The following is a 25,893-nucleotide window of genomic DNA, read 5'->3' on the forward strand; positions in this document are numbered from 1 at the left end:
AGATTAAAATAGCTTCTTATGCACAGAAAACTTGATAGGCTATTCTGTATTTCTTAAAATGTTTATCTCAGAAAATTAACGAACCACAAGAGTGTATTGATTTAGTATGCAGTAATAGTACGTTAGAATTGTTATTTTATAATTCAAATTTTAACTATGCTCAATTGAATCGTGTTAAAATACATAAAATACATATGCATTAAATGCAATGCAAAAATATTGGGCAATGAGCCAAGCAGATTATGTTGCGCTGTTGTAAAATAAAATTTGTTCCTCCTGATATTCAAGAGTCCCCATAACAAATTAAAAACTTACTTATCGGGGTACATCCGTTATCAACACATTTTTATATAATATAATATAATATAATATAATTTAAGTTATTTAAGTTATTTGAAGGGTTCAGAACCATAGTGGGCCAAGCGCCATTTACTGAATACGTAGAAAACAAGGGTTAAAATTAAGTTATTACCATAATTCAATGGAAACCTATAACAAGTAAAATAAAATATATCATTAAATCTAAATGACGTCAATGTTCATTAAACTATGGTTGCATGTAACAATTAAGAAACATGTTAAAGGAATTGTCATTGCACCAAATGAGTGTCTCTGGACCAAAATGATCGCATTTTAATTATTTAAATAGAATTTAAATTAAGTAACATATTAAACGATTTATCCTTCTATCAAACACGTTCCCAGGATCAAACGTCCTATTTTAATTATGTAATTACTTTATATTTATTTCTAACGGGTGCAGCGGAGCGCACGGGTACGGCTAGTAATAATAATAATAATAATAATAATAATGAAATAATTTGAATATTTATCTGTGGTATATATAACCATTAAACATTAAGGAACCTGAAACAGCTATTATTGTTAACAAGAATTGTTAGAAAAATATTTCGTTAGTCTATTCTTAAATTAGTTTGATGTCTGACAGTCCCTGACATTACTCGGTAGGGAATTCCAAAGCCGAGGAACAGCCACAGTGAAAGAAGATGAATATGAGGATGTTCGGTGGGAGGGAATGGATAATATTGAGGAGTGTTGTGATCGTGTGTCTAGGTTATGATGGGTGGATAAATTTTGAAAACGAGACGCAAGATAGACAGGAGTGGAGAAATGCAATATGTGAAAGAGAAGGGAAAGACAGTGGATTTTCCTACGATCTTCTAGACGGAGCCAGGACAACATTTCGAGGGATGGTGTTACGTGATCAGCCCGGCGAATATTGCAAACGAAACGGACGCACATATTATGAACACGTTGTAGTCTCTGCGTCGAAGTAACGCTTAGGTCAGTAAGCAGAATATCACAGTAATCGAAGTGGGGCATCACGAGTGTTTGCACTGACATTTTTTTCATGGAAAAGGGTAGAAAATTCTTTAATCGCCTAAACGAGTGGATTAATGAGAATACTTTTTTTGCAGGTTTCTGCAACTTGAAAGTTCCAATTTAAACTTTAAATGTTTTACATAAATTCATTAATTCTGGTACAAATTTTCAACAAAATGGATAGCGACTTTTGAACCACTCTGTATTATTTTCAAAAATAATAAGTTTATTTTACAGTTTTACACTTTCTACATGGGCACATTCAATAATGCATAAATTATTAAATCTCCGAAATGCTTTATAAGGAGTGGTATAGGCTATGAGCCCAGGCTCGAACCCTGTACCGCCTGATGGTCTAGACAACACAGCATTTATATGGTGGTCTTCTACATGAATTTAACAATATTAAATTTTTGTACATACATTCATTAATTCTAGTACAAATTTTCAACAAAATGAATAGCGACTTTTGAACCACCCTGTATTATTTTCAAAAACAATAAGTTTATTTTACAGTTTTACACTTCCTACATGGCCACACTGAATAATACATAAATTATTAAATCTTCGAAATGCTTTGCAAGGAATGGTATAGGCTATGATCTCAGGCTCGAACCCCGTACCGCCTGATGGTCTAGACCACACAGCATTTCTGTGGTGGTCTTCTACATGAATTTAAGAATATTAAATTTTTTTACATACATTCATTAATTCTGGTACAAATTTTCAACAAAATGGATAGCGACTTTTGAACCACTCTGTATTATTTTCAAACACAATAAATTTATTTTACAGTTTTACACTTCCTACATGGCCACACTCAGTAATACATAACTTATTAAATCTTCGAAATGCTTTGCAAGGAGTGGTATAGGCTATGACCCCAGGCTCGAACCCTGTACCGCCTGATGGTCTAGACGACACAGCATTTCTGTGGTGGTATTCTACATGAATTTAACAATATTAAATTTTTTTACATACATTAATTAATTCTGGTACACATTTTTAACAAAATGGATAGCGACTTTTGAACCACCCTGTATTATTTTAAAAATTAATAAGTTTATTTTACAGTTTTACACTTCCTACATGGCCACACTCAGTAATACATAAATGATTAAATCTTCGAAATGCTTTGCAAGGAGTGGTATGGGTTATGATCCCAGGCTCGAACCCCGTACCGCCCGATGGTCTAGACCACACAGTTAACTATCGTCGGATGCTGCAGGTGGAGGCAAGGAGTCAGGCGGACATCCGAAAGGTCGGAGTTGATTCATCTGGCGACAACCGATACATTTTAAATAAAAAGTTAGAACGAATGCTTTTATGACCTTCTTTCACACTGCATCATCGTGATTGGTTGCAGGCGAGTGCAGTGGGTGGTAGCGGCGCGCAGTGATTGGCCCAGGCGTCGCTCTGCGCGAGGTATAGGCCGCGTGCACAGAGGCGGCGCGACCAGTCTGCCGGCACACCTGACGAGGGCGCGGACTCCGACAGCAACAAGGTAGGCCATGCCACGCGATCACCCTCACTTGTTTTAAAGCTTTCACGTTTCATTCCGCAGCAATTTGGTTTGCACAAATATGCATTTTAAATTTCCATGGCAACAGTTTGCTTAACAAATGACGACTTTAAAAGAAAGAAAAAGCTATTTGTTTAGTATACCCGCCGTAGATATGGAAATAATTTTATAATTATGAAAATAATTATAAATTGTAATTGCATTGCATATTTTATCATCACGCGCAGACGTTCGTACATTGTTTTTTTAATAGCGTTAGTCTTTTATTTCATTTTATCCTAGCAACATATTAAAATTACGGAATTATATTGTGTTCGTAAAACTAACAAGAATTAAAAGAAATACGAAAAATATTTTTGTGCGAGATCGTGCGTATTTGCTTGTTTTCCGCACAGAACCAATACGCGGTAAGTGTGAAATACCACATTCAGTATTCCCAACGTAACACACATAACAATTTCCCTCTTCTTACCACTTAAGCGTCATATTCATTTTACTGCTTTAGGCTTTTAACACATTATTTTTAGAGACGTTTAACGTAGTGATAATTATAAATTGGAAACTTACCACTGCAATTTCACCTAAATTGCAAGGTTAATTATTGTTTTTAAATATTTGCAAAAATTAAGTAAAGTCTACTACTCCACGAAACTTATTGCATCCCTGATACAAGTAACATTAAGGAAGCCGTGAAAAAATCAACAAGATTCCAGATGCGGATGTTATTACTGCAGTATGTTATATAAATAATATTGTTAAAATATTAAAATGAAAAATAAATCATTACATAACCTTACCGTTTGTTTTAATTTCGCATTTATAGACTGGGGGAAAAAAGGCAGACGTATATCACGGCCTGCTATAGTATAGTAAACACAGGAAACATTTTAAAGCAACAATGTTAAAGATAGATATTTTTGTTTTGCGAATTTGACGTCATTGAACAGAAACCAAGATGGAGATTTCATTGCAACTAATTAGAAATTCCTCTTTCAGGTTTGTAACAAACGATCTTCGCACAAAATAATGTAGGATACACGAGCGGTATGTTTTCTTTCAATTGTCGGAAATTAAAAAAGCTCAACTACGTTTCGCTTTTTCAAACTTTTCCTCGAACATGAAAACATCAACATACCGCTCTTGTAACGCATATTACTATTATGCAATCCTAGCATTAAAAACAGCCTTAATCGCCAATGAAATCCGTGCATAATATACCTCATTATTGTACAAGTGACGTAAAATATCACCATGGCAACTAAAACGTCATGGAATCTGTTATGACGGCATAACTTGTGCCATAAAGTTAAAATTTTGAAACAATTTGCCATGCTATAATATTTAATACATCACTGTTGTCATAGCAACCTCTTTCCTCATAGACCGTGATATAAAACTACCCATCATTACAAATCTGATGTTATTTCTTTATTAATTGTTTTATAATAGTTTTTTTTCATATTTTAATGCTAGAATAGTATAAAACGTTGTATGTAACACACTGTATAATCTTCATTTATAAACACTCGTGAAAATTAGGGCGTGAACTTAAACATTCGCTCGTGCCAAAATTACTGAGGTTATACACAAGTTTCATAAATAACTATTATAATATTTTTTATCTATATTTTCGAAAGAATTTATTAAATTTCTAGAATAGAATTGACGTTTACTACATGCAAACGTTATTGAAATTATGTCAATGTATGGCATCAGTACCAGCATTTTAAATATCTTTATAACGTTAGTCTTTTATTCTTGGTCTCCTAGGAACTAATCAGATACGAACTAGGAACAATTTTATTTAAAACTAGCCGTACCCGTGCGCTCCGCTGCACCCGTTACAAATGAATATAAAGTAATTACATAATTAAAATAGGACATTTGATCCAGGGGACATTCGTGTTTGATACAAGGATAAATCGTTTAATATGTTACTTAATTTAAATTGTATTTAAATAATTAAAATGCGATCATTTTGGTCCAGAGACACTCATTTGGTGCAGTGACAATTCCTTTAACATGTTTCTAATTGTTATTACATGCAACCATAGTTTAATGAACATTGACATATCTTTTAGTTTTAATGTGTATACTTTATATTACTTGCTATATGTTTCAGAAGTTACTGTAATAACATTGTAGAATTATGTCCATCTAGAGAAACTACACTTTTCAATGGTGAAATAATAATTAAACAATTAATTAGCTTCCGATATTACTTCATACAAACACAGAAACATTCTCTTAGGCTATCTTTCATAGCTTTCGATTGTTGTTGTCCAAGGCCCCTTATAGACGAAGTCATCTGTTTTTATTTCAGTACACCGCCTTAGATGGCGTTGTTATTGTAATTTTGAAACTCATTTATCTCATTAAATATCAGTCCTATCAAAATTTTGTAGAGAATAAAACTTATCGGAAATTATGTTTAAAGGAAGGTTTGTTATGTAACATTTTTCATGAAAATCAATAATAACCGAGATATTTCGATTTATTTAATTCAGGCCCCCTCATAACCTCCTTTTAAATAACGTATTTTTAATGCCATATAGCCTAAAATCTAAGCTATAACGAACGTAATTTGTATTCCAAGTTTCATATAAATCGGTTCAGCCATTATTGCGTGAAAAGATAACAAACATCCAGACAGACATACAAACAAAAATGTCAAAAAAGCGATTTTCGGTTTAAGGGTGGTTAATTATACATGTTAACACCAATTAATTTTGGAAAATCGAAAATTACCAGAAAAAATTTGGCTACAGATTTATTATTACTATAGATACATTTTACCGCATTACACCTAGGTTAAATATAAAAAGCACATTAAATAGGCACTATTATTATTATTACTATTATTATTATCATTATTATTATAATAATTATTATTATTATCATTATTATTATTATTATCATCATTATTATTATTATTATTATTATTATTATTATTATTATTATTATTATTATTATTATTATCAGTCACCAGATAATACAAACACAGTTCTTTTTAGCACTCCTTGAAAATCCCAGTTAATATCTCTACTTTAACTCACAATAATTATGTGCCGTTACATTGCGTGGTTTTTGCGTCAAACGTTTTCTGCGTCCCACTGGAAAAAAAAAATTGTAATATAATTTATTGCAGCAGTGTCTTATTCGAGTTGCCTCCATGGCGCTCGGAATGCGTTAGTAATTTCAAGAGGATCATTAGTTCATGACCCAGACTATGCTTCTACTATAACATTGATCAAACGGAATGCGCAAACTATGCTTTTTATGTTGGTGTATCCAACCTAATTTGTTTTTACATTTTTGAGAAGTTATGTACATCGTGAAGAAACCGCCCAGCGATCAGGGGTGTCGTCTCTTTATATGGACAGTTTTAGCAATAACTTATTAATTAATGACTTAAATGATTAATGCATTTTGATGCTTTTTATTTAAGTCATTTATAACAGAGAGGGTTTGGAATTGAACGGGTTACATCAGCTGCTTGTCTATGCGAATGACGTGAATATGTTAGGAGAAAATCCACAAACGATTAGGGAAAACACGGGAATCTTACTGGAAGCAAGTAAAGCGATAGGTTTGGAAGTAAATCCCGAAAAGACAAAGTATATGATTATGTCTTGTGACCAGAATATTGTACGAAATGGAAATATAAAAATTGGAAATTTATCTTTTGAAGAGGTGGAGAAGTTCAAATATCTTGGAGCAACAGTAACAAATATAAATGACACTCGGGAGGAAATTAAACACAGAATAAATATGGGAAATGCCTGTTATTATTCGGTTGAGAAGCTTTTGTCATCCAATCTGTTCTCAAAAAAGCTGAAAATTAGAATTTATAAAACAGTTATATTACCGGTTGTTCTGTATGGTTGTGAAACTTGGACTCTCACTTTGAGAGAGGAACAGAGATTAAGGGTGTTTGAGAATAAGGTGCTTAGGAAAATATTTGGGGCTAAGAGGGATGAAGTTACAGGAGAATGGAGAAAGTTACACAACGCAGAACTGCACGCATTGTATTCTTCACCTGACATAATTAGGAACATTAAATCCAGACGTTTGAGATGGGCAGGGCATGTAGCACGTATGGGTGAATCCAGAAATGCATATAGAGTGTTAGTTGAAAGGCCAGAGGGAAAAGACCTTTGGGGAGGCTGAGACGTAGATGGGAGGATAATATTAAAATGGATTTGAGGGAGGTGGGATATGATGATAGAGACTGGATTAATCTTGCACAGGATAGGGATCGATGGCGGGCTTATGTGAGGGCGGCAATGAACCTCCGGGTTTCTTAAAAGCCAGTAAGTAAGTAAATAAGTAAGTAAGTAAGTAAGTAAGAATTTTAAATTTTACATTTGTTCGGATCAAATTTCTGCACATTTAAAGCACAAAACTAAAATTCTTTCAATCATTCATCATCATAATACTCTGCTCTCTTAAATTGACTGAGCATATTGGGGATTAAATCAACGGCTTTCCAACACACGCTGTGAAAAGGAAGAAAAAAAAAGCAAAATTGTATTAAACTTTTTTTTTTAAATATCTCAAAGATTAACCCCCTGAAATTAATGATATTATTTATGGTTCACCCTGTATAATCACGATAATAATCGACTACAAAATAAAACTAAATTGGCAAATATTTGCTTCCAGTGTATTCTATTTTTGAATATTTTCAACATTAATATCGGTGTTTTGCGTGGATCTTCCAACCGACCTTTATTTCATCAACAAACTGATTTTTTTCATCTGCCCAATTATGTTTTTTATTAGTGTACAACTAAGCACATACATTGAAATTTTATTTTTCTCGGTTCAGATATTATTTCGTTAAATCTAGTTACACGGGAAGGTCAGTCATGTTGTAGAAGTTGTATAGAGTTCCTTTACAAATTTGGTTTATAATAATCATATTTGTTGTAACAAGAATGATTTTAGGTGCTGAGTTTGTTTTTTTATTACTAATACTACTGTCAGTTATTCGTCGATTTCAAAAAGGCATATGACTCGGTTAAGAGAGAAGTTTTACATAGTATTCTTATTGAATTTGGTACTCCCAAGAAACTAGTTCGATTAATTAAAATGTGTCTTAGTGAAACTTACAGCAGAGTCCGTATAGGCCAGTTTCTATCTGATGCTTTTCAATTCACTGCGGGCTAAAGCAAGGAGATGCACTATCACCTTTACTTTTTAACTTTGCTCTAGAGTATGCCATTAGGAAAGTCCAGGATAACAGAGAGGGTTTGGAATTGAACGGGTTACATCAGCTGCTTGTCTATGCGGATGACGTGAATATGTTACGAGAAAATCCACAAACGATTAGGGAAAACACGGGAATTTTACTGGAAGGAAGTAAAGAGATAGGTTTGGAAGTAAATCCCGAAAAGACGAAGTATATGATTATGTCTCGTGACCAGAATATTGTACGAAATGGAAATATAAAAATTGGAAATTTATCCTTTGAAGAGGTGGAGAAGTTCAAATATCTTGGAGCAATAGAAACAAATATAAATGACACTCGGGAGGAAATTAAACACAGAATAAATATGGGAAATGCCTGTTATTATTCGGTTGAGAAGCTCTTATCATCCAGTCTGCTGTCAAAAAATCTGAAAGTTAGAATTTATAAAGCAGTTATATTACCGGTTGTTCTGTATGGCTGTGGAACTTGGACTCTCACTTTAAGAGAGGAACAGAGGTTAAGGATGTTCGAGAATAAGATGCTTAGGAAAATATTTGGGGCTAAGAGGGATGAAGTTACAGGAGAATGGAGAAAGTTACACAACGCAGAACTGCACGCATTGTATTTTTCACCTGACATAATTAGGAACATTAAATCCAGACGTTTGAGATGGACAGGGCATGTAGCACGTATGGGCGAAATGCTTATAGAGTGTTAGTTGAAAGGCCAGAGGGAAAAAGACCTTTGGGGAGGCTGAGACGTAGATGGGAGGATAATAGTAAAATGGATTTGAGGGAGGTGGGATATGATGGTAGGGACTCGCTAGAGAGAAAAGTGTAAGACACAAAAATTTAGTATGTTAAATCTAGAGTTGTGCCAACTTCAGCTGTTAGTTGCTTAGTAACGGATACATCTTTCATGTAACGGACCTCAGAGAAAACGATTTTCTAAAGTAGTGAATAACCCGCCATAAGTTAAAAAAGGCAAGGTTAGTTTAATGAAACATAATTATATGGAAAATAATCACAAAATAAAGACGTTTTGAAATATTCATTTTATAATATATAAATGTTTATAGTAGTCGAATATTTATTGCGCCTGTAATATTACAAAAAATTGAGTGTTTAAAAGCGTGTCATTAAATATTATTAGGGTCACAGAGATTATATGGAAATTATTATTATTATTATTATTATTATTATTATTTTTTCTACCGTTTTTAGGAATTTAACGGAGAGGAACGTGATGTCCCCTTCACCCAATAGGATTCTGCGACAGCCTGCAGCCCATATTCCATGCACGAAATTATTACACTGTTTAGAATAGAATTATCAGTTGGAATGCGTAGCCCCCACGATCCCCGGACATAACCCCTTCGTGGTTTTTAATCTCTGGAAAGGTTTTACCTCGTCTGGTCTTACCTTGATGCTGGAATGTGTAAGTGGTTCCAAAACGTTGGAAATATAAAGTTCCAGGAATCGGTGGAATACCCAAAAACCTAAATCTGAAAGCCTAAAAACTAATACAGTACTATATTGCTTATGCATGATTTTATTTTGCAATAATAATATGATTATATTGGAAGTTGTAATCCAAGATAAGATTTTTTTTCATTATTTTATAGGTTTAATTATCGGAACGAATAAATAATCCCCTGAAAGTTTGCAGCAGGCCGTGCCAACCAATGACATATAACACTAGACCGGAAAATATCGCGAAATAGCCCTAATAAATTAGATAATTGTACCAGTCTTTGGCCCTACATTAATTACGCACCTAAAGTCTTTATCTCTCAGAAAATGCATTTTAATAGAATTTATTCCGTTTATAATATAAAAGTCCCTCTCAGACAGAAGTCCTGCTTTTGATGTTGCATCCTACAAGCGTAATTTTCTATCAACTGTAATTTGTTACCTAAAATGTCTTTCAATAACCCCGTTAATCTCGTTATATTTTTATAATTTGTTATCTGAACTACTTTTGAAGTCTGAAAACGTGTTTTCCATCCTCGTAATATTAGGAATAACCTCAATTATATTTCCATACATTACGGTCTTCATTTGTTTTTATTTTTCCCACATACTGTCATGATTTTTTTACGTATTGAACAAACATTTACACAACCGTGTTTTATACGTTCATTTCGCTTGTATGAAATTGGTGGTATAAAATTTGAAAATATGACGTAAAATTCCTTATAAATACCTGGAAACGAGGACATTTGCGTTGAATTTAATACGTAAATATTTCGTGTTCCTTGCTGTGAAAAGTCCATCTCGTTGCCTTTTTCAGCTTAGAATAGCGTGTGAAAACAGTTAATGCTTTTACTCAATCTGAAATGTCTTGTGGTCGCCATGGAAACAAGGTAGTACTTCATATTGAACAAAACACAATCTCGTTGTGATATTCATTAGCTTTAGCCTTTAGGCATTGAAACAGAAGACGCTACCGTATGTAATTTTTTTAACTGGCATCCGTACGTGCCCTGGAATTATTTTCAATTATTGTTAAATTATTTTATTTATTTTCTTCTGAAGCAGTGTTACCAGCTCGTTGTCAGGAAAATAAAATATATATTGTTCCATGAAAATTTCCCTCATGAAACCAAATATTCCAACAATATTAACTGAACAATTAAGTTCGCAACAATTACTTTATTTACAAAGCAATTCTTTGTCGGTGCTCAGTGAAATGTAGGCCTACTGCTAAAAATTGACACTCTCTACGTAAAGATTTATTTTCGGCCCTACAGAATAATCTGCAATGGTTACTGTGGGTCCCGGGTTCGATCCCCGGCGCCGCAGCGAATTTTTTTCCATTAATAACCGATGACACTATCCACCTGAGCGGTAAACGACTGGCTTACCATTCTGGCAACTCTCTCATGTTTTGAGTAATAATTATGGCGGATATAATAGAATAGGGCCTAGTATTTTATCTGGTCTAAATATCGCTAACATCAGTGCGTTTGTCTGGCGTAGAGGTTTAGCCTTGGGATTACCTGGCATTCTCTTTACTGTTGCTGAAAGCACCGAAAAACGTAACGACATTTTGAGCCGTAACGGGGTACGATCCACGCCAGATGACTGTTGCTCGCTACCCCTCGACCACACCGTTGTTATCAAAAATGCTTTGTTTCCAAAACGTACCATTTTGCTCAAAACCGATTTTGGCCTAATGACATAATAAACATATTTCTTACAATCTTCGCCCAATGCTGAAGTTACTTTTTGCCAATTCCTGCTATTTGTCACTGAAAAATGTTTAAAATTATAATTTCTTTAAAAAAACTATCTTTTTTTTTTTTTGTTTTCAGTCCAAAATCTATTATATTTTAATTCAGAAACTGTTGGTAAACTATGAAGTATTCTAATACATTTTGGTACGGTACATGGAATGGTATAAAATATCTGTAAACGCGCATATTTAAAATTGGTTCATATTCATTCATTCATTCATTCATTCATTCATTCATTCATTCATTCATTCATTCATTCATTCATTCATTCATTCATTCATTCATTTATTTTATTCCATAGATCTTACATTAGCAATGAAGCTTTAAGATGTGGAACAAGTCAACATTTTACAATATTACAATTACAATTTTTACAAATTTTTATAATTTTACAATTTAGTAATTTTCTACAATTTTTACAATTTTGTGCAATTTTTTACAATATTTTGGCGAGATGTAGTGAGATGAGATGAGGTCCGAGAATTCGCCAAAATATTACCCGGCATTTTCCTTTTGGTGGGGGAAAACCTCGGAAAAACCCAACCAGGTAATCAAATCAAAGGGGGGTAATCAAATCAAAGGGGTTGATGCCATAGACTCGCCATAGACCATCCGGCTTCAGTCCCACGGCTGGGGAAAACCTCGGAAGAAACCAAAGACCAAAGGGGGATCGAACCCAAGCCCGAACGCAGCTCCGGATCAGCAGCCAGCGAGTCTGCCGACTGAGCTACATCGATGGCTCTACTAAAAGTATACAATACATAGCCAATCAGATTATTAAATTTACAAACGCAAACGATCATTCATAAGTTGAGCTATATTTTAATACAAAACAATTGAATTAAATTTAAGGCATAAACAATTCAACCAGTTGTGATATACAGAAATTGATAATACATATCATGCAAACTACTTCAAATTACAAACACAAACAACTTATCAGTAGAGCTATATAGATTACTATTCAATTTAAAGCATATACAATTCATCGGCCAAAACTATACAAATATATACAATACAAAGTAGCATACTTTCATTAAGCTATACAAATTTGTGCAATTAATATCAAGTAGATTAATTCAATTTATAATCATAAACAATTCATCAGTTGAGCAATACATATTACCATTCAATTTACAGTAGGTCTATATACAATTCATCAGTAGAGCTACACAGACTAGTAATCATTTTAAGAACATATACAATTCATCAGCCAAACTATACAAACATATACAATCAAATTAGTTCAATTTACAAACTTATTTTCGTTAAGCTATACAATTCATATGAAGTAGATTAATTCAATTTATAAGCTTGAACAATTCATCAATTGACCTATACAGTATACTATTCAATTTACAATACATACAATTCATCAGTTATGCTAAACAAAAAATACAATACATAGTAAACAGATTAAGTCAATATAAAAACATATTTTAGTTGAGCTATATAAAATTGTACATGTCATTTAAGTAGAATAATTCAATTCACAAGCATAAACAATTCATCAATTGTGTAGAAGGTATGAGTATGTAGAAATTTGGTTAATTCTTTTCTGAACCTTTTCTCGTGGTTCTTCAAATCTTTAAGATAATTAGGGAAGCAATTTTTCTCCTTCTTGCAAAAACAACTGAAGGTGAAATAAACCATTCATATTTAGCTATAACGTTTATATTTTATAACAGAAATAGATACCCTATAATTTTTGTATCTCCAAGGTAACCACTGAGCTGTTCATCGCAGTCACTTGTCTACATAGCCCAGCATTGCTTGTAAAACTGTATGTAAAGTTATGCGTGCCCATGTTTAAATTCAACATAAGTTCTGACAGACTCTGCAGCCTACACCAATTGTTTTATGCCGCGGCAGTTCGTAGCTGCGGGCCCATAGTCATGCGTCATGTAGAGAGAGTTGAGGATTAGCGAGCAAAACAAAGCTACTGAGGCACCTGATACTTTCCCACATAAGCTAACATCCCTTCCGGATACCAGGGCAGCCCTGAGTCGAAGTTCTTCGTATTCACCCACAGTGTTCTGCCCACGTGTTTCACCGCAAACCCAGCATTCTACGATCTTTTCTACTGTCCGCCCTCCTTTTAGTCTCGGCATTTTATCCACATATCTGAATGTCGTCTATCATCTGATATCTTCTTCTGCCCCGAACTCTTCTCCCGTTCACCATTCCTTCCAGTGCATCCTTCAGTAGGCAGTTTCTTCTCAGCCAGTGACCCAGCCAATTCCTTTTCCTCTTCCTGATCAGTTTCAGCATCATTCTTTCTTCACCCACTCTTTCCAACAGAGCTTCATTTCTTATTCTGTCAGTCCATTTCACACGCTCCATTCTTCTCCATATCCACATTTCAAATGCTTCTAGTCGCTTCTCTTCACTTCGTGGTAATGTCCATGTTTCTGCCCCCCCCCATAAAATCCACACTCCCCACAAAGCACTTCACTAGTCTCTTCCTCAGTTCTTTCTCCAGAGGTCCGCAGAAGATGCTCCTTTTTCTATTAAAAGCTTCCTTGGCCATTGCTATCCTCCTTTTGACTTCCTGGCAGCAGCTCATGTTACTGCTTATAGTACACCCCAAGTATTTGAAGCTGTCCACTTGCTCTACTGCCTCATTTAGTATTCGCACGTTTACCTTCTTTATTTTTCTTGCTATAACTATGGTTTCGTCTTGTTTGCATTTATCTTCATCTCATACTGCCCACAGCTGTCATTTAGCTCCAGTAGCATATCCCTTAGTATCGTCTCCTCTTTTGTTAACAACGCCATATCATCAGCAAATCTTATGCACTTTATTCTTCTTCCTCCTACTATCACCCCTCCCATATTCTGTCCCGTGTGACAATATATAATATAATATAAAATATAAATAATATTAGTAGACGATGTGATGACTACTGTACCCCTTACCTTACCTTCATAATCTGTAATATTTCTTGACGGTTAGAATTAAGTTAACTTGCAATGCAAGTGTTGCAGCGTCTATGTAACTCTCAAATTTTTAGTGAGACGAATTTCTTTCATGAGAGAGGCATAATACGTTCGATTTGTTATTTGTCCCATCGAATATTGTTAATTGGTGATATGATAAGGTTTATATTTTAACATGATTTATATTTACGCAGGTGGAATGAGCCAACAAACCCCGTGGGTTGCGTGCTGTTTTCATCATTGTTAATTATTCTAATGGAAGTATGCCTTTCATCACTTATGAGCTAATTGAAGGCTAGTAATAACAGTTGGTACACCTGTATTATGTAAAATCATTTACTCGTTGTTTCCAGAAGAATTATTATGTGGTACAGCGTCAAAATAGTGGGTTTGTGATTTTTATACAGTGTGTCCGTAAATGTTTTCGTCTTGTGATGATGTAAACAGCAATGGTATTGATTGCTTTTCATAAGCGTCTGTCTAAGAACACATTATATTTCAATTCAATAGAATCTTGTTGTGATTTTTATATTTATATGAAATATCTGTACTGAGAAATAGAATTTTTGTGATCTCAAAGCATGACGGGTGAGAATTTGTCTTTCCTACTTGGTTTTATTTACTTGGTTATTTAAACAGTCTTTATCAACTACTATAGAGGATTCGGAGTTTATAAAATATCATTGGATATATACGCGTCGTCTTAGCACCATATTCTCAAACACCCTTAACCTCTGTTCGTCTCTCAAAGTGAGAGTCCAAGTTTCACAACTATACAGATCAACCGGTAATATCCCTCTTCATTGTAATATAACTAAAATAAGTTATTTGCGTACTTTATAACGTAGATCAAATAAAGAAATAAATCTCTTTCATTTATTCGGTTATTGGATATACAAATAAACTATATATAAGTAATTTTATAAGCCATATAAGGCATTCAAATTTTAAGCAATGCTTAGTTATAGTATTTAGATTTACTTCTGTTATTTTATGTACGTTAGAAAATACGTAAATAACTTATTTTAGTTATATTACAATGAAGACAGATATAACCGGTTGTTCTTTATGGTTGTGAAACTTGGACTCTCACTTTGAGAGTTGAACAGAAATTAAGGGTGTTTGAGAATAAGGTGCTTAGGAAAATATTTGGGACTAAGAGGGATGAAGTTACAGGAGAATGAAGAAAGTTACACAACGCAGAACTGCACGCATTGTATTCTTCACCTGACATAATTAGGAACATTAAATCCAGACGTTTGAGATGGGCAGGGCATGTAGCACGGACGGGGGAATCCAGAAATGCATATAGAGTGTTAGATGGGAGGCCGGAGGGAAAAAGACCTTTGGGGAGGCCGAGACGTAGATGGGAGGATAACATTAAAATGTATTTGAGGGAGGTGGGATATGATGGTAGAGACTGGATTAATCTTGCTCAGGATAGGGACCGATGGCGGGCTTATGTGAGGGCGGCAATGAACCTTCGGGTTCCTTAAAAGCCATTTGTAAGTAAGTAAATAAATAAGTACAAAGAAGAGGGATTTCTGAACACACTATAGTTTAGGTCTATTTAGCGTCGATGGAATTGATGATAGCCAGATAATATTTGGTTAGATGAGACTAGGATTCGCCATAGATTACCGAACATTCGCCTTAAGATTGGCCAAGCAGCAATCTAACCCAGGCCTGAGTGTATCTCCGGATCGGAAGGCAAATGCCCTATTGTCTGTCGTAGAATACACGAAATGTCAAAAGAAGGCCAACTATCGTCATTATATGATTGAAATGTTTATACAGGATGTATAAAGTGATATATCACAATTTTGCAGTGTTCTTAAAAATTAAATAAGAAAGGAATGACAGGTTAATTGGTTGACATTGATCAGATAAGATATTTCATTTTAATTTTTGGACAACAGCAACAAACGTTGAACGTACAATAAGAGAATCTTGCGGAAGGCGTTCTGAATAATGTTCAAACTCTGGACTTCTGGTTTATGACTCCTCTCCATAAATAAATTAAGTCAAAATCACAATGATCGTAAACAAAAAACACCCACGAACCCTTCCATATCTGTAATCGCATTGCACTACGAACCCTATTGGCTATTGGTTCATGCCCGTTGACTTTGGCCAAATACTTAACACTATTTTTGTTTCACTCTTACAAAAATTTACCACTTAAAAAAAGAACAAATATTTATTCCACTGTTAACAAATTACAACTAGTATAAAACGTAGTTAGAATTATTTGTTCAGTAGCTCCTGTTGACAGCTGATATCTTTCACACCCTGTACGCGGTCCTGTCATTACTATCGATTCTACGGAATGAATTCATTGTAAATATCGTTAATCAGGATTATAATATAAATGAAGAGACATAACGTTTTAATATATTTGCAATGCATGAAAAATAATAGAATATCGACACATTTACAACAATTAAAAATAATGACAAATGAAGCAAGAAGCCAGAAACAATAACGAAACGTGTACGAACGTCATTTGTTAATTAACATTACCCATCTAGCTGTGCGATACGGATTTGTTTGTTGATTAGCTTCGGGATTTACACAGAGTTATAATTAACGCGGGTTTTAAAATGGAAACAAAATTACAAAACAGAGATTAAAGAATTGTATTAGCAAAGAGTGCAGTATGTCATTATATTGCGGCCTCTTCCTGAAGTCAGAGATGTTGAGTCACTTACAGGGTGCATTTGTTGTAAAGTTTTAATTTTGAAGTGCAGTTTTATTTACAGAATAACACACACCATTTTTATAATTCCCTTCTAGGTTCTTTGGAATCTTTATACACATTTCATTTTGTAATTTCTTTCCGGATCTTCCAAAAGTATTTGTGTTTATCGGAATAAAGTTCTAATACGTTTTACTTTCATTTCTTCCTGGTGCTCCATTACCACCATTTTAAAAAGCATTATGTATAGCAGAGTTTCAAACTTCTGGCAAATTCCAATGCGACTATATAATTATATTAATTGTCATAATAATTAGAGTTGACAGATTTATTAAATTGAAATACAGGACACGAGTTGAATCTGAATTGCTTGCGTGTGTGGAATACACTATTACAAATGCCATAGAATCACATAAAAAATTAACTATTAAACTTAAAATTGTTCTCATAAAGAAATATTACCGTGGACTACACTAATAATAATAATAATAATAATAATAATAATAATAATAGTAATAATAATAATGATTCATTTAACTTGGCAGAGTTAAGACCATGCGGCCTTCTCTAACACTCAACCAGGAGTAAAACTGCGTTACAAAAAACACTACAAATTTACAAAGTACACTACAATTTTACTCACAAAACTGAATAAGATAATAATAATAAAATGCAAACAATAAGTAAGTAGAAATCAGAATTAATATATAAAATACAGAAAGAAAGGAAAAAGCATAATAAAATGTGAACAGCAGGTCAAAATAAATGAGACATACAAAGTATAAAAAATAAGACAATTATTGATAATAATAATAATAATAATAATAATAATAATAATAATAATAATAATAATAATAATAATACAGGAGAATGGAGAAAGTTACACAACACAGAACTGCACGCATTGTATTCTTCACCTGACATCATTAGGAACATTAAATCCAGACGTTTGAGATGGGCAGGGCATGTAGCACGTATGGGCGAATCCAGAAATGCATATAGAGTGTTAGTTGGGAGGCCGGAAGGAAAAAGACCTTTGGGGAGGCCGAGACGTAGATGGGAAGATAATATTAAAATATATTTGAAGGAGGTGGGATATGATGATAGAGACTGGATTAATCTTGCTCAGGACAGGGACCGATGGCGGGCTTATGTGAGGGCGGCAATGAACCTCCGGGTTCCTTAAAAGCCAGTAAGTAAGTAAGTAAGTAAGTAAGTAAGAAAGTATGATAGTAATAAAATAGTGCAGTACAAAGCATACAATGAATACAATATTTTTAAGTACACACAGTAAGGAAAATTATGATTATATATAGCTCAACTTATCACATTAGAGATATACCATTATCGGAAAATATGAAAACAAAAATATAAAATAAGTTAAATATCACTAGAACATAAAAAAATGTGAATACGTGGAAACATGCAATACAACACTTGTCATAATAGTAAGTTAGTTTGGCAACTCGTCATAAGATAATTTTCTAACTTGGATTTGAAAGATTTCAATGTTCGGCAGCCCTTGACTTCAGGCGGCAGAGAGTTCCAGTGACGAGAGGTAGCAACAGTGAAAGAGATGATGTGTGAAGTGGAATTTCTAGCGTGTTATCGCGTTGTGATCGAGTATTAATATTATGACAGCGAGAGAGAGTATGAAAACGAGCGAATAAATAATAGGGGGATGAAATGTGCATAATTCGATATAAGAGAGAAAGTGAGTGCAGATTTCTCCTCTCATGTAACCTAAGCCATGATAACTTCTCGAAAGATCATGAGAAAAATTTTAAGGTATTACATTGGACATTAAATTGACAAGGGAATGCCATATGAATTCATCTGAGAAAGTTTTATTTTGTGAATAAGACTGTTAATGTCTGCATTCCCGAATTAATATGAAGCATCACTAGCTCCATCTACCTGAATCTAGCAGAACTACATCTCATTTGTTAAAACTTTATCAGTTAACAACTCATCAGCGAACAAAACCAATCCGCGGAACGTCTAAAATTCCAGTATTCCCAACCTAATACACATAACAATTTCCCTCTTCTTACCGCTTAAGCGCGACATTCATTTTACTGCTTTAGGCCTTTAACATATTATTTTTAGAGACGTTTAACATAGTAATAATTATAAATTGGAAACTTACCACTGCAATTTCACCTAAACTGCACTGTTAATTATTGTTTTTAAATACACTCAGGGACAAAAAATAACCGGAAACTTCTATATTTGCTTGTATTTTGTTGCCAATTATTTCAAAATGAAACAACACCCATTTAAACAAAATAATGTTTCATTTAGCACCTTATACGACAACATTTGAAAAAAAAATCTCTAATGAGATAATTTACAAAAAATTACAAAGGGCGTATAACTATGGCATCGTTTGGTCTAACTGTTTTTTCATTTTATGGTGCCTTAAACATTAAAAACTCTTTTTAGTAACGGGTATTACCCCCTCTGGCTTGAATAACTGCATCCATACGTCTTGGCATGCTCTCAATTTGGTTAGCAATGTCTTCTTGAGGAATAAGTTCCCATTCTTCGCCAAGTGCTCGCCTCAACTCTTGTAACGATTCTGGTCTCGGTCGTCTATTCTTAACACGCCGTCCCAGCATGCCCCACACGTGTTCAATTGGGTTCATGTCTGGACTCCTTGCTGGCCATGGAAGAACATGGATTCCCACTTCTTGGAGATAATCTCCGACCGCATGGGCAATATGCGGCCGTGCATTATCATGCATTAAAACAAAATTATCGCCTAGAAATTGGCCAAATGGCACAACATGATCAGCCAAACATTCATTTATATACCTATCAGCTGTTAGTCTTCCATTTTCAACAAAAACCAACTCTGTACGAGCATCCGTACACACTCCTGCCCAAACCATCACTCCACCACCTCCATACGGCACATTTTCGGAAATGCAACACTGTGAAAATCGTTCTCCCCTCCTTCTCCAAACTCTTTCACGTCCATCAGGTGAGCACAGATTGAAACGGGACTCATCGGTGAACAGAACACAGCTCCACTGTCCATTTATCCAATCCCTGTGATCATTTGCAAAACGTAGTCGTTCAACTCGATGCATCCTGAGAAGTCTGGGACCAGTTGCAGGTCTACTTGATATCCGTCCACTTGCTTTCAACCTCCTTCTAACTGTTTTGGCCGAAATTGGGCGTCCATGCATGTTAACAAATTGCTGGGCTACACTAGTAGCTGGCAGGTTGCGCTCCCTAAGAACTCTCAACACCATATACCTGTCTTCATTTGGATTTGTAGCTCTTGGACGACCCGAACCTGGTCTTCTGTTATATTCTAGGGTTTCTCTATACCGTTTTATGGCATCATGGGTTGTGCTTCTAGCCATATTCATAACATTTGCAATGTAACGTACATCATCGTAAAGGGCTACAGCTCGAGCCACATCTTCAGGTCGCATCTTGTTTTAAGACAAATGTTACAACCCCACTTAAACTCAGAAAATGTAAAAATAAAGAAATAACGAATGATAACGATAATGAAGCACAAAATAGTTGAGACGAAATTGTTATAGCTGAGACTCCGAAAGCAAAATTGGAATATTTGGTTGTAATGGCTTGTTTATAAAACAAAAAAAAAAAATCAACAATGTATACACGTCTCCATAACAACAGATGGCTACCATAATATTGTATGAGAAGATAATGTTTTGCAAAATACCAGCAAATATTAAAGTGTCCGGTTTTTTTTTGTCCCTGAGTGTATTTGCAAAAATTAAGTAAACTCTACAACTCCACTAAAGTTACTGCATTCGATTAAGGAAGCCGTGAAAAAATCAACAAGATTCCAGACTCATCATAGACTGGGGGGGGGGGGAAATACAGACGTATATCACGGCCTGCTGGAGTATAGTAAATACAGAAAACATTTTAAAGCAACAATGTTGAAGATAGATATTTTTGTTTTGCAAAGTTGCCGTCATTGAACAGAAACCAAGATGGAGATTTCATTGCAACTAATTAGAAATTCGTCTTTCAGGTATGTAATAAACGATCTTCGTAAAAAATAATGTACGATACACGAGCGGTATGTTTGTTTTCATGTTCTCGGAAATTAAAAAAGCTCAACTACGTTTCGCTTTTTCAATCTTTTCCTCGAACATGAAAACTTCAACATACCGCTCTTGTAACGCATATTACTATTACCGCGTATTAAAGTCCATGACTATAGGTCTAATCTGAACACGAGACTTTCGGATGCAACGGCACACCACTACAAACAATGTTGTTGGTGTTTATGACAACTTACTGTTCCATTCTTGCATTCAGAATCGATACGTTTCGTACAGAAGTGTTCTTTGTTAACATAACGAAGTTAGAATAAAATTTAGGGAGGCTTTGGTCTCGGCCCCCTCTGAAATAAAAGTTTGTCTCGAGTACAGAAGTCGCCGTTAAGAGAACTCCGGCAGTTCCAGCGATAAGTTTGCTCAAGCAACAATCAGAGCAGAATATTCCCCAAGATTGCAACTTCTGAAACGCAAGTTAAAGGACTTGCAATTAGTTTTAAATTCCTGTTAAGCGTTTTTGCATTGCACACTGGCTGCGAGTTTAATCAGCGCCCCCCCCCCCTGCGGGCTTGTTTGATTTGTGGCTCCGCCATCATTCTTCATAATTTTCTTCTTTCTTTCTGTCCTCCGCTCCTCTATTCCATTTATTTCCCTCCTGCTAATACTTCCTTCCTTCCTCCATAATATCTCCATGTGCCCAGCCTTCTCTGTGTTTTTTCTCCTTTCTTCCTTTGTTCGCCTCTTCTTCTCTCCACTTTTTTACGAAGTTAGTCTTTATTTTATATTTTTCACGTACATTCTCTTACCTCTTACTATTTTTCATTTAATTTCTTTGCCATTTTATCTTTCTCCTGTCGTTAATATCTCCCCAGCTCCTTTTAATTTCTTCGTTTACCTTTTTCTGTATTTCTTTTGTATTTTCATTACTTACTTACTGCCTTTAAGGAACCCGGAGGTTCATTGCCGCCCTCACATAAGCCCGCCATCGGTCCCTATCCTGAGAAGATTAATCCAGTCTCTATCATCATATCCCACCTCCCTCAAATACATTTTAATATTATCTTCCCATCTACGTCTCGGCCTCCCTAAAGGTCTTTTTCCCTCCGGTCTCCCAACTAACACTCTATATGCATTTCTGGATTCGCCCATACGTGCTACATGCCCTGCCCATCTCAAACGTCTGGATTTAATGTTCCTAATTATATCAGGTGAAGAATACAATGCGTGCAGCTCTGCGTTGTGTAACTTTCTCCATTCTCCTGTAACTTCATCCCTCTTAGCCCCAAATATTTTCCTAAGCACCTTATTCTCAAACACCCTTAACCTCTGTTCCTCTCTCAGAGTGAGAGTCCAAGTTTCACAATCATACAGAACAACCGGTAATATAACTGTTTTATAAATTCTAATTTTCAGCTTTTTTGAGAACAGATTGGATGACAAAAGCTTCTCAACCGAATAATAGCAGGCATTTCCCATATTTATTCTGCGTTTAATTTCCTCCCGAGTGTCATTTATATTTGTTACTGTTGCTCCAAGATATTTGAATTTTTCCACTTCTTCGAAGGATAAATCTCCAATTTTTATATTTCCATTTCGTACAATATTCTGGTCACGAGACATAATCGTATACTTAGTCTTTTCCGGATTTGCTTCCAAACCTATCTCTTTACTTCCTTCCAGTAAAATTCCCGTGTTTTCCCTAATCGTTTGTGGATTCTCTCCTAACATATTCACGTCATCCGCATAGACAAGAAGCTGATGTAACCCGTCCAATTCCAAACCCTCTCTGTTATCCTGGACTTTCCTAATGGCATACTCTAGAGCGAAGTTAAAAAGTAAAGGTGATAGTGCATCTCCTTGCTTTAGCCCGCAGTGAATTGGAAACGCATTTGACAGAAACTGACCTATACGGACTCTGCTGTACGTTTCGCTGAGACACATTTTAATTAATCGAACTAGTTTCTTGGGAATACCAAATTCAATAAAAATATTATATGAAACTTGTTTCTTAACCGAGTCATACGCCTTTTTGAAATCCATGACTGTCATTTTTCTCCAATATCTGTCGAATACAAAAAATCTGATCAATAGTCGATCTTTTCGACTACTGGTTTGAAACCATCTTATATTATTATAGTAAATCTGTGCAACAAAACGAGTAAATGAATGAATTACAGACGTTGCGGACCTCGTAGTGAACAGCTGCCATAGCGACTAGAAATCCGCTAGGCTATCTAGAATTACGGATGTTTTCCTAAGGCGCTAAGACAAGTGGAACGAGCCCTAAAAATGGGCCAGGGACCTACATCTCTTTTTCTCACAAAAATGTACCCATGTTTCAAAATTACAGCCTTCTGAAATCGCATCTTGCTTTCGGTATTTCGGGCGAATGTTGCTAGCACAGCGCAAGGGCTCGGATGCCTCCTCTTGCGAGAACTGCGGCGGGTTACCAGATGTTCAGGCGTTTAACATCTTCGGCGTTCCTGTCGTGATGTTCTTCTGTCACACTTACCCCTCTCTTGTTGTATCTGTTAATTGTCGGCTTTCCCTTCAAAATTCTCTGAAGTTCCTAAAGTGGAACGGCGAAACACGGAGTGAGACAAGTGGGCAATAGGCTTGGAGCTCACACAGACACTTCTCAGCCCCAGCCTACGCGTACCGTTCAATGCATCTCTACACATTTTAACATTGACAGTGATTTGTAATTCCGAATGATGAAGATATTAGCAAATTCGTAAGAAGAAGTGGCCCGTGATTCATGGAGTCCCTGTAACCGCGTCAAACGTCAAGCTGTTCGTGATTGTTATTGTGAGCATGGTGGGGATTGTAAGGATGTTTGGGATTTGAAATAAAAGTTTGATATTTCTTTTCATTTCTGTCTTCATACTCCCCGCATTTAAATTTAACAAGGCGGAGCCTTCTCGTTGACTACTTCATAATCGCTTCCTCATTCCAGGAGGCCTAGTCTGCAGACAACAATGCAATTGATAGTCGAAACGATTCACACGTCAATATGACGACAATGAGTTGTTTGAAATTGTAATGAATAATAACATGTCATTACAGAAAATTGTATTCATTTGAAAATTAATACCAATATACGTGCTGTAGAATTACAACACATTAAAAAACTATTTGTGTTCTTACATCAGCTGCTTGTCTATGCGGATGACGTGAATATGTTAGGAGAAAATCCACAAACGATTAGGGAAAACACGGGAATTTTACTGGAAGCAAGTAAAGATATGGGTTTGGAAGTAAATCCCGAAAAGACAAAGTATATGATTATGTCTCGTGACCAGAATATTGCACGAAATGGAAATATAAAAATTGGAAATTTATCCTTCGAAGAAGTGGAAAAATTCTAATATCTTGGAGTAACAGTAACAAATATAAATGACACTCAGGAGGAAATTAAACACAGAATAAATATGGGAAATGCCTGTTATTATTCGGTTGAGAAGCTTTTATCATCCAGTCTGCTGTCAAAAAATCTGAAAGTTAGAATTTATAAAACAGTTATATTACCGGTTGTTCTGTATGGTTGTGAAACTTGGACTCTCACTTTGAGAGAGGAACAGAGATTAAGGGTGTTTGAGAATAAGGTGCTTAGGAAAATATTTGGGGCTAAGAGGGATGAAGTTACAGGAGAATGGAGAAAGTTACACAACACAGAACTGCACGCATTGTATTCTTCACCTGACATAATTAGGAACATTAAATCCAGACGTTTGAGATGGGCAGGGCATGTAGCACGTATGGGCGAATCCAGAAATGCATATAGAGTGTTAGTTGGGAGGCCGGAGGAAGAAAGACCTTCAGGGAGGCCGAGAAGTAGATGGGAAGATAATATTAAAATGTATTTGAGGGAGGTGGGATATGATGGTAGAGACTGGATTAATCTTGCACAGGATAGGGATCAATGGCAGGCTTATGTGAGGGCGGAAATGAACCTGCGGGTTCCTTAAAAGCCAGTAAGTAAGTTAGTAAGTAACTATTTCTGTTCTTATACTCCCCACATTTATTAATCATCCCCATTTATGTATAAATAATGTCGAATAGTTCATTATGTCATATTCATTTTCTTTCCTTTTGTTTTATCATTCCAAACTACTTTGTTTCAAACACATCATAGTTTTAGTATTGAAAGGTAATTACTGACGTCATCATATTAACAGAAACTTTGACCAGATTTGTCGAATGTTAATTGTATAAACACTTCACAATAAAAACGATAGTGACATTGTCGTCGAAACAGAACTATATATCCATCATCTTCGACAAATGAATAATTGAAGCAATATCCTCTTTACATTAGTCCAACAATCGATCTGGCGGTAATTGCAAAGCCCTCTGTGTACGCCCATAAAAACATCTGAAGTGCGTGTACATATTTTATGCGTCGTAATGGAGTTCTTTGCAAGAACGGATACAGTTTTCTTTTTGAAAACAGACATTAATTTAATTTCCCTGCACAGCCCTGGATTCCTGACTCTGCCACCAGAAAGCGCGTAAATCTGAACTCCAGAGTAAGCCGGAAAGAAAAGTGAGTTCATACAGATTTTTTTGTGGCTGTACAGAAAACATCTGCCTGTCGATTTGAAAAAGACTTTCTGAGTAAACGGCGGAATTTCCTTCTTACACCCGTTTCCCATAATAAACGGTGTCATTCAAATGCTAGTAAACTTTTCCATTATTCTCATCCAGTTTGCTTAAAAACTGGATTGAAAACTGACGTAATACAACAGTGACGTCTTCAATATTCTTGTTTAATCACATGAAAGTAAAAGTTTGGGGACAGTTTCTTCACTCCAAACAAAATTTTCCACGTGCAAGACACGTATAAAGATTTTCACCTCTATTCTCCGCACGTGGCATGCTAACAGGTATATGCTGTGCCACTTT

General features: G+C 35.3%; 1 protein-coding gene across 2 annotated transcripts in view; it reads left to right on the forward strand.

The window, feature by feature from the left end:
• The window catches only part of Tk (Tachykinin), a 471,986-nt gene that overhangs the window by 6,473 nt on the left and 439,620 nt on the right, over positions 1 to 25,893 (forward strand). For both annotated transcript variants that reach the window (XM_069843181.1, XM_069843171.1), the window contains one exon: positions 2,711 to 2,848. The gene's annotated coding sequence lies outside the window, so the exon portion shown is untranslated. Of the gene's footprint in view, positions 1 to 2,710; positions 2,849 to 25,893 lie in introns of those variants that run through there.

Source organism: Periplaneta americana, chromosome 2, assembly GCF_040183065.1.
Source record: "Periplaneta americana isolate PAMFEO1 chromosome 2, P.americana_PAMFEO1_priV1, whole genome shotgun sequence".
Taxonomy (NCBI): Eukaryota; Metazoa; Arthropoda; class Insecta; order Blattodea; family Blattidae; genus Periplaneta; species Periplaneta americana.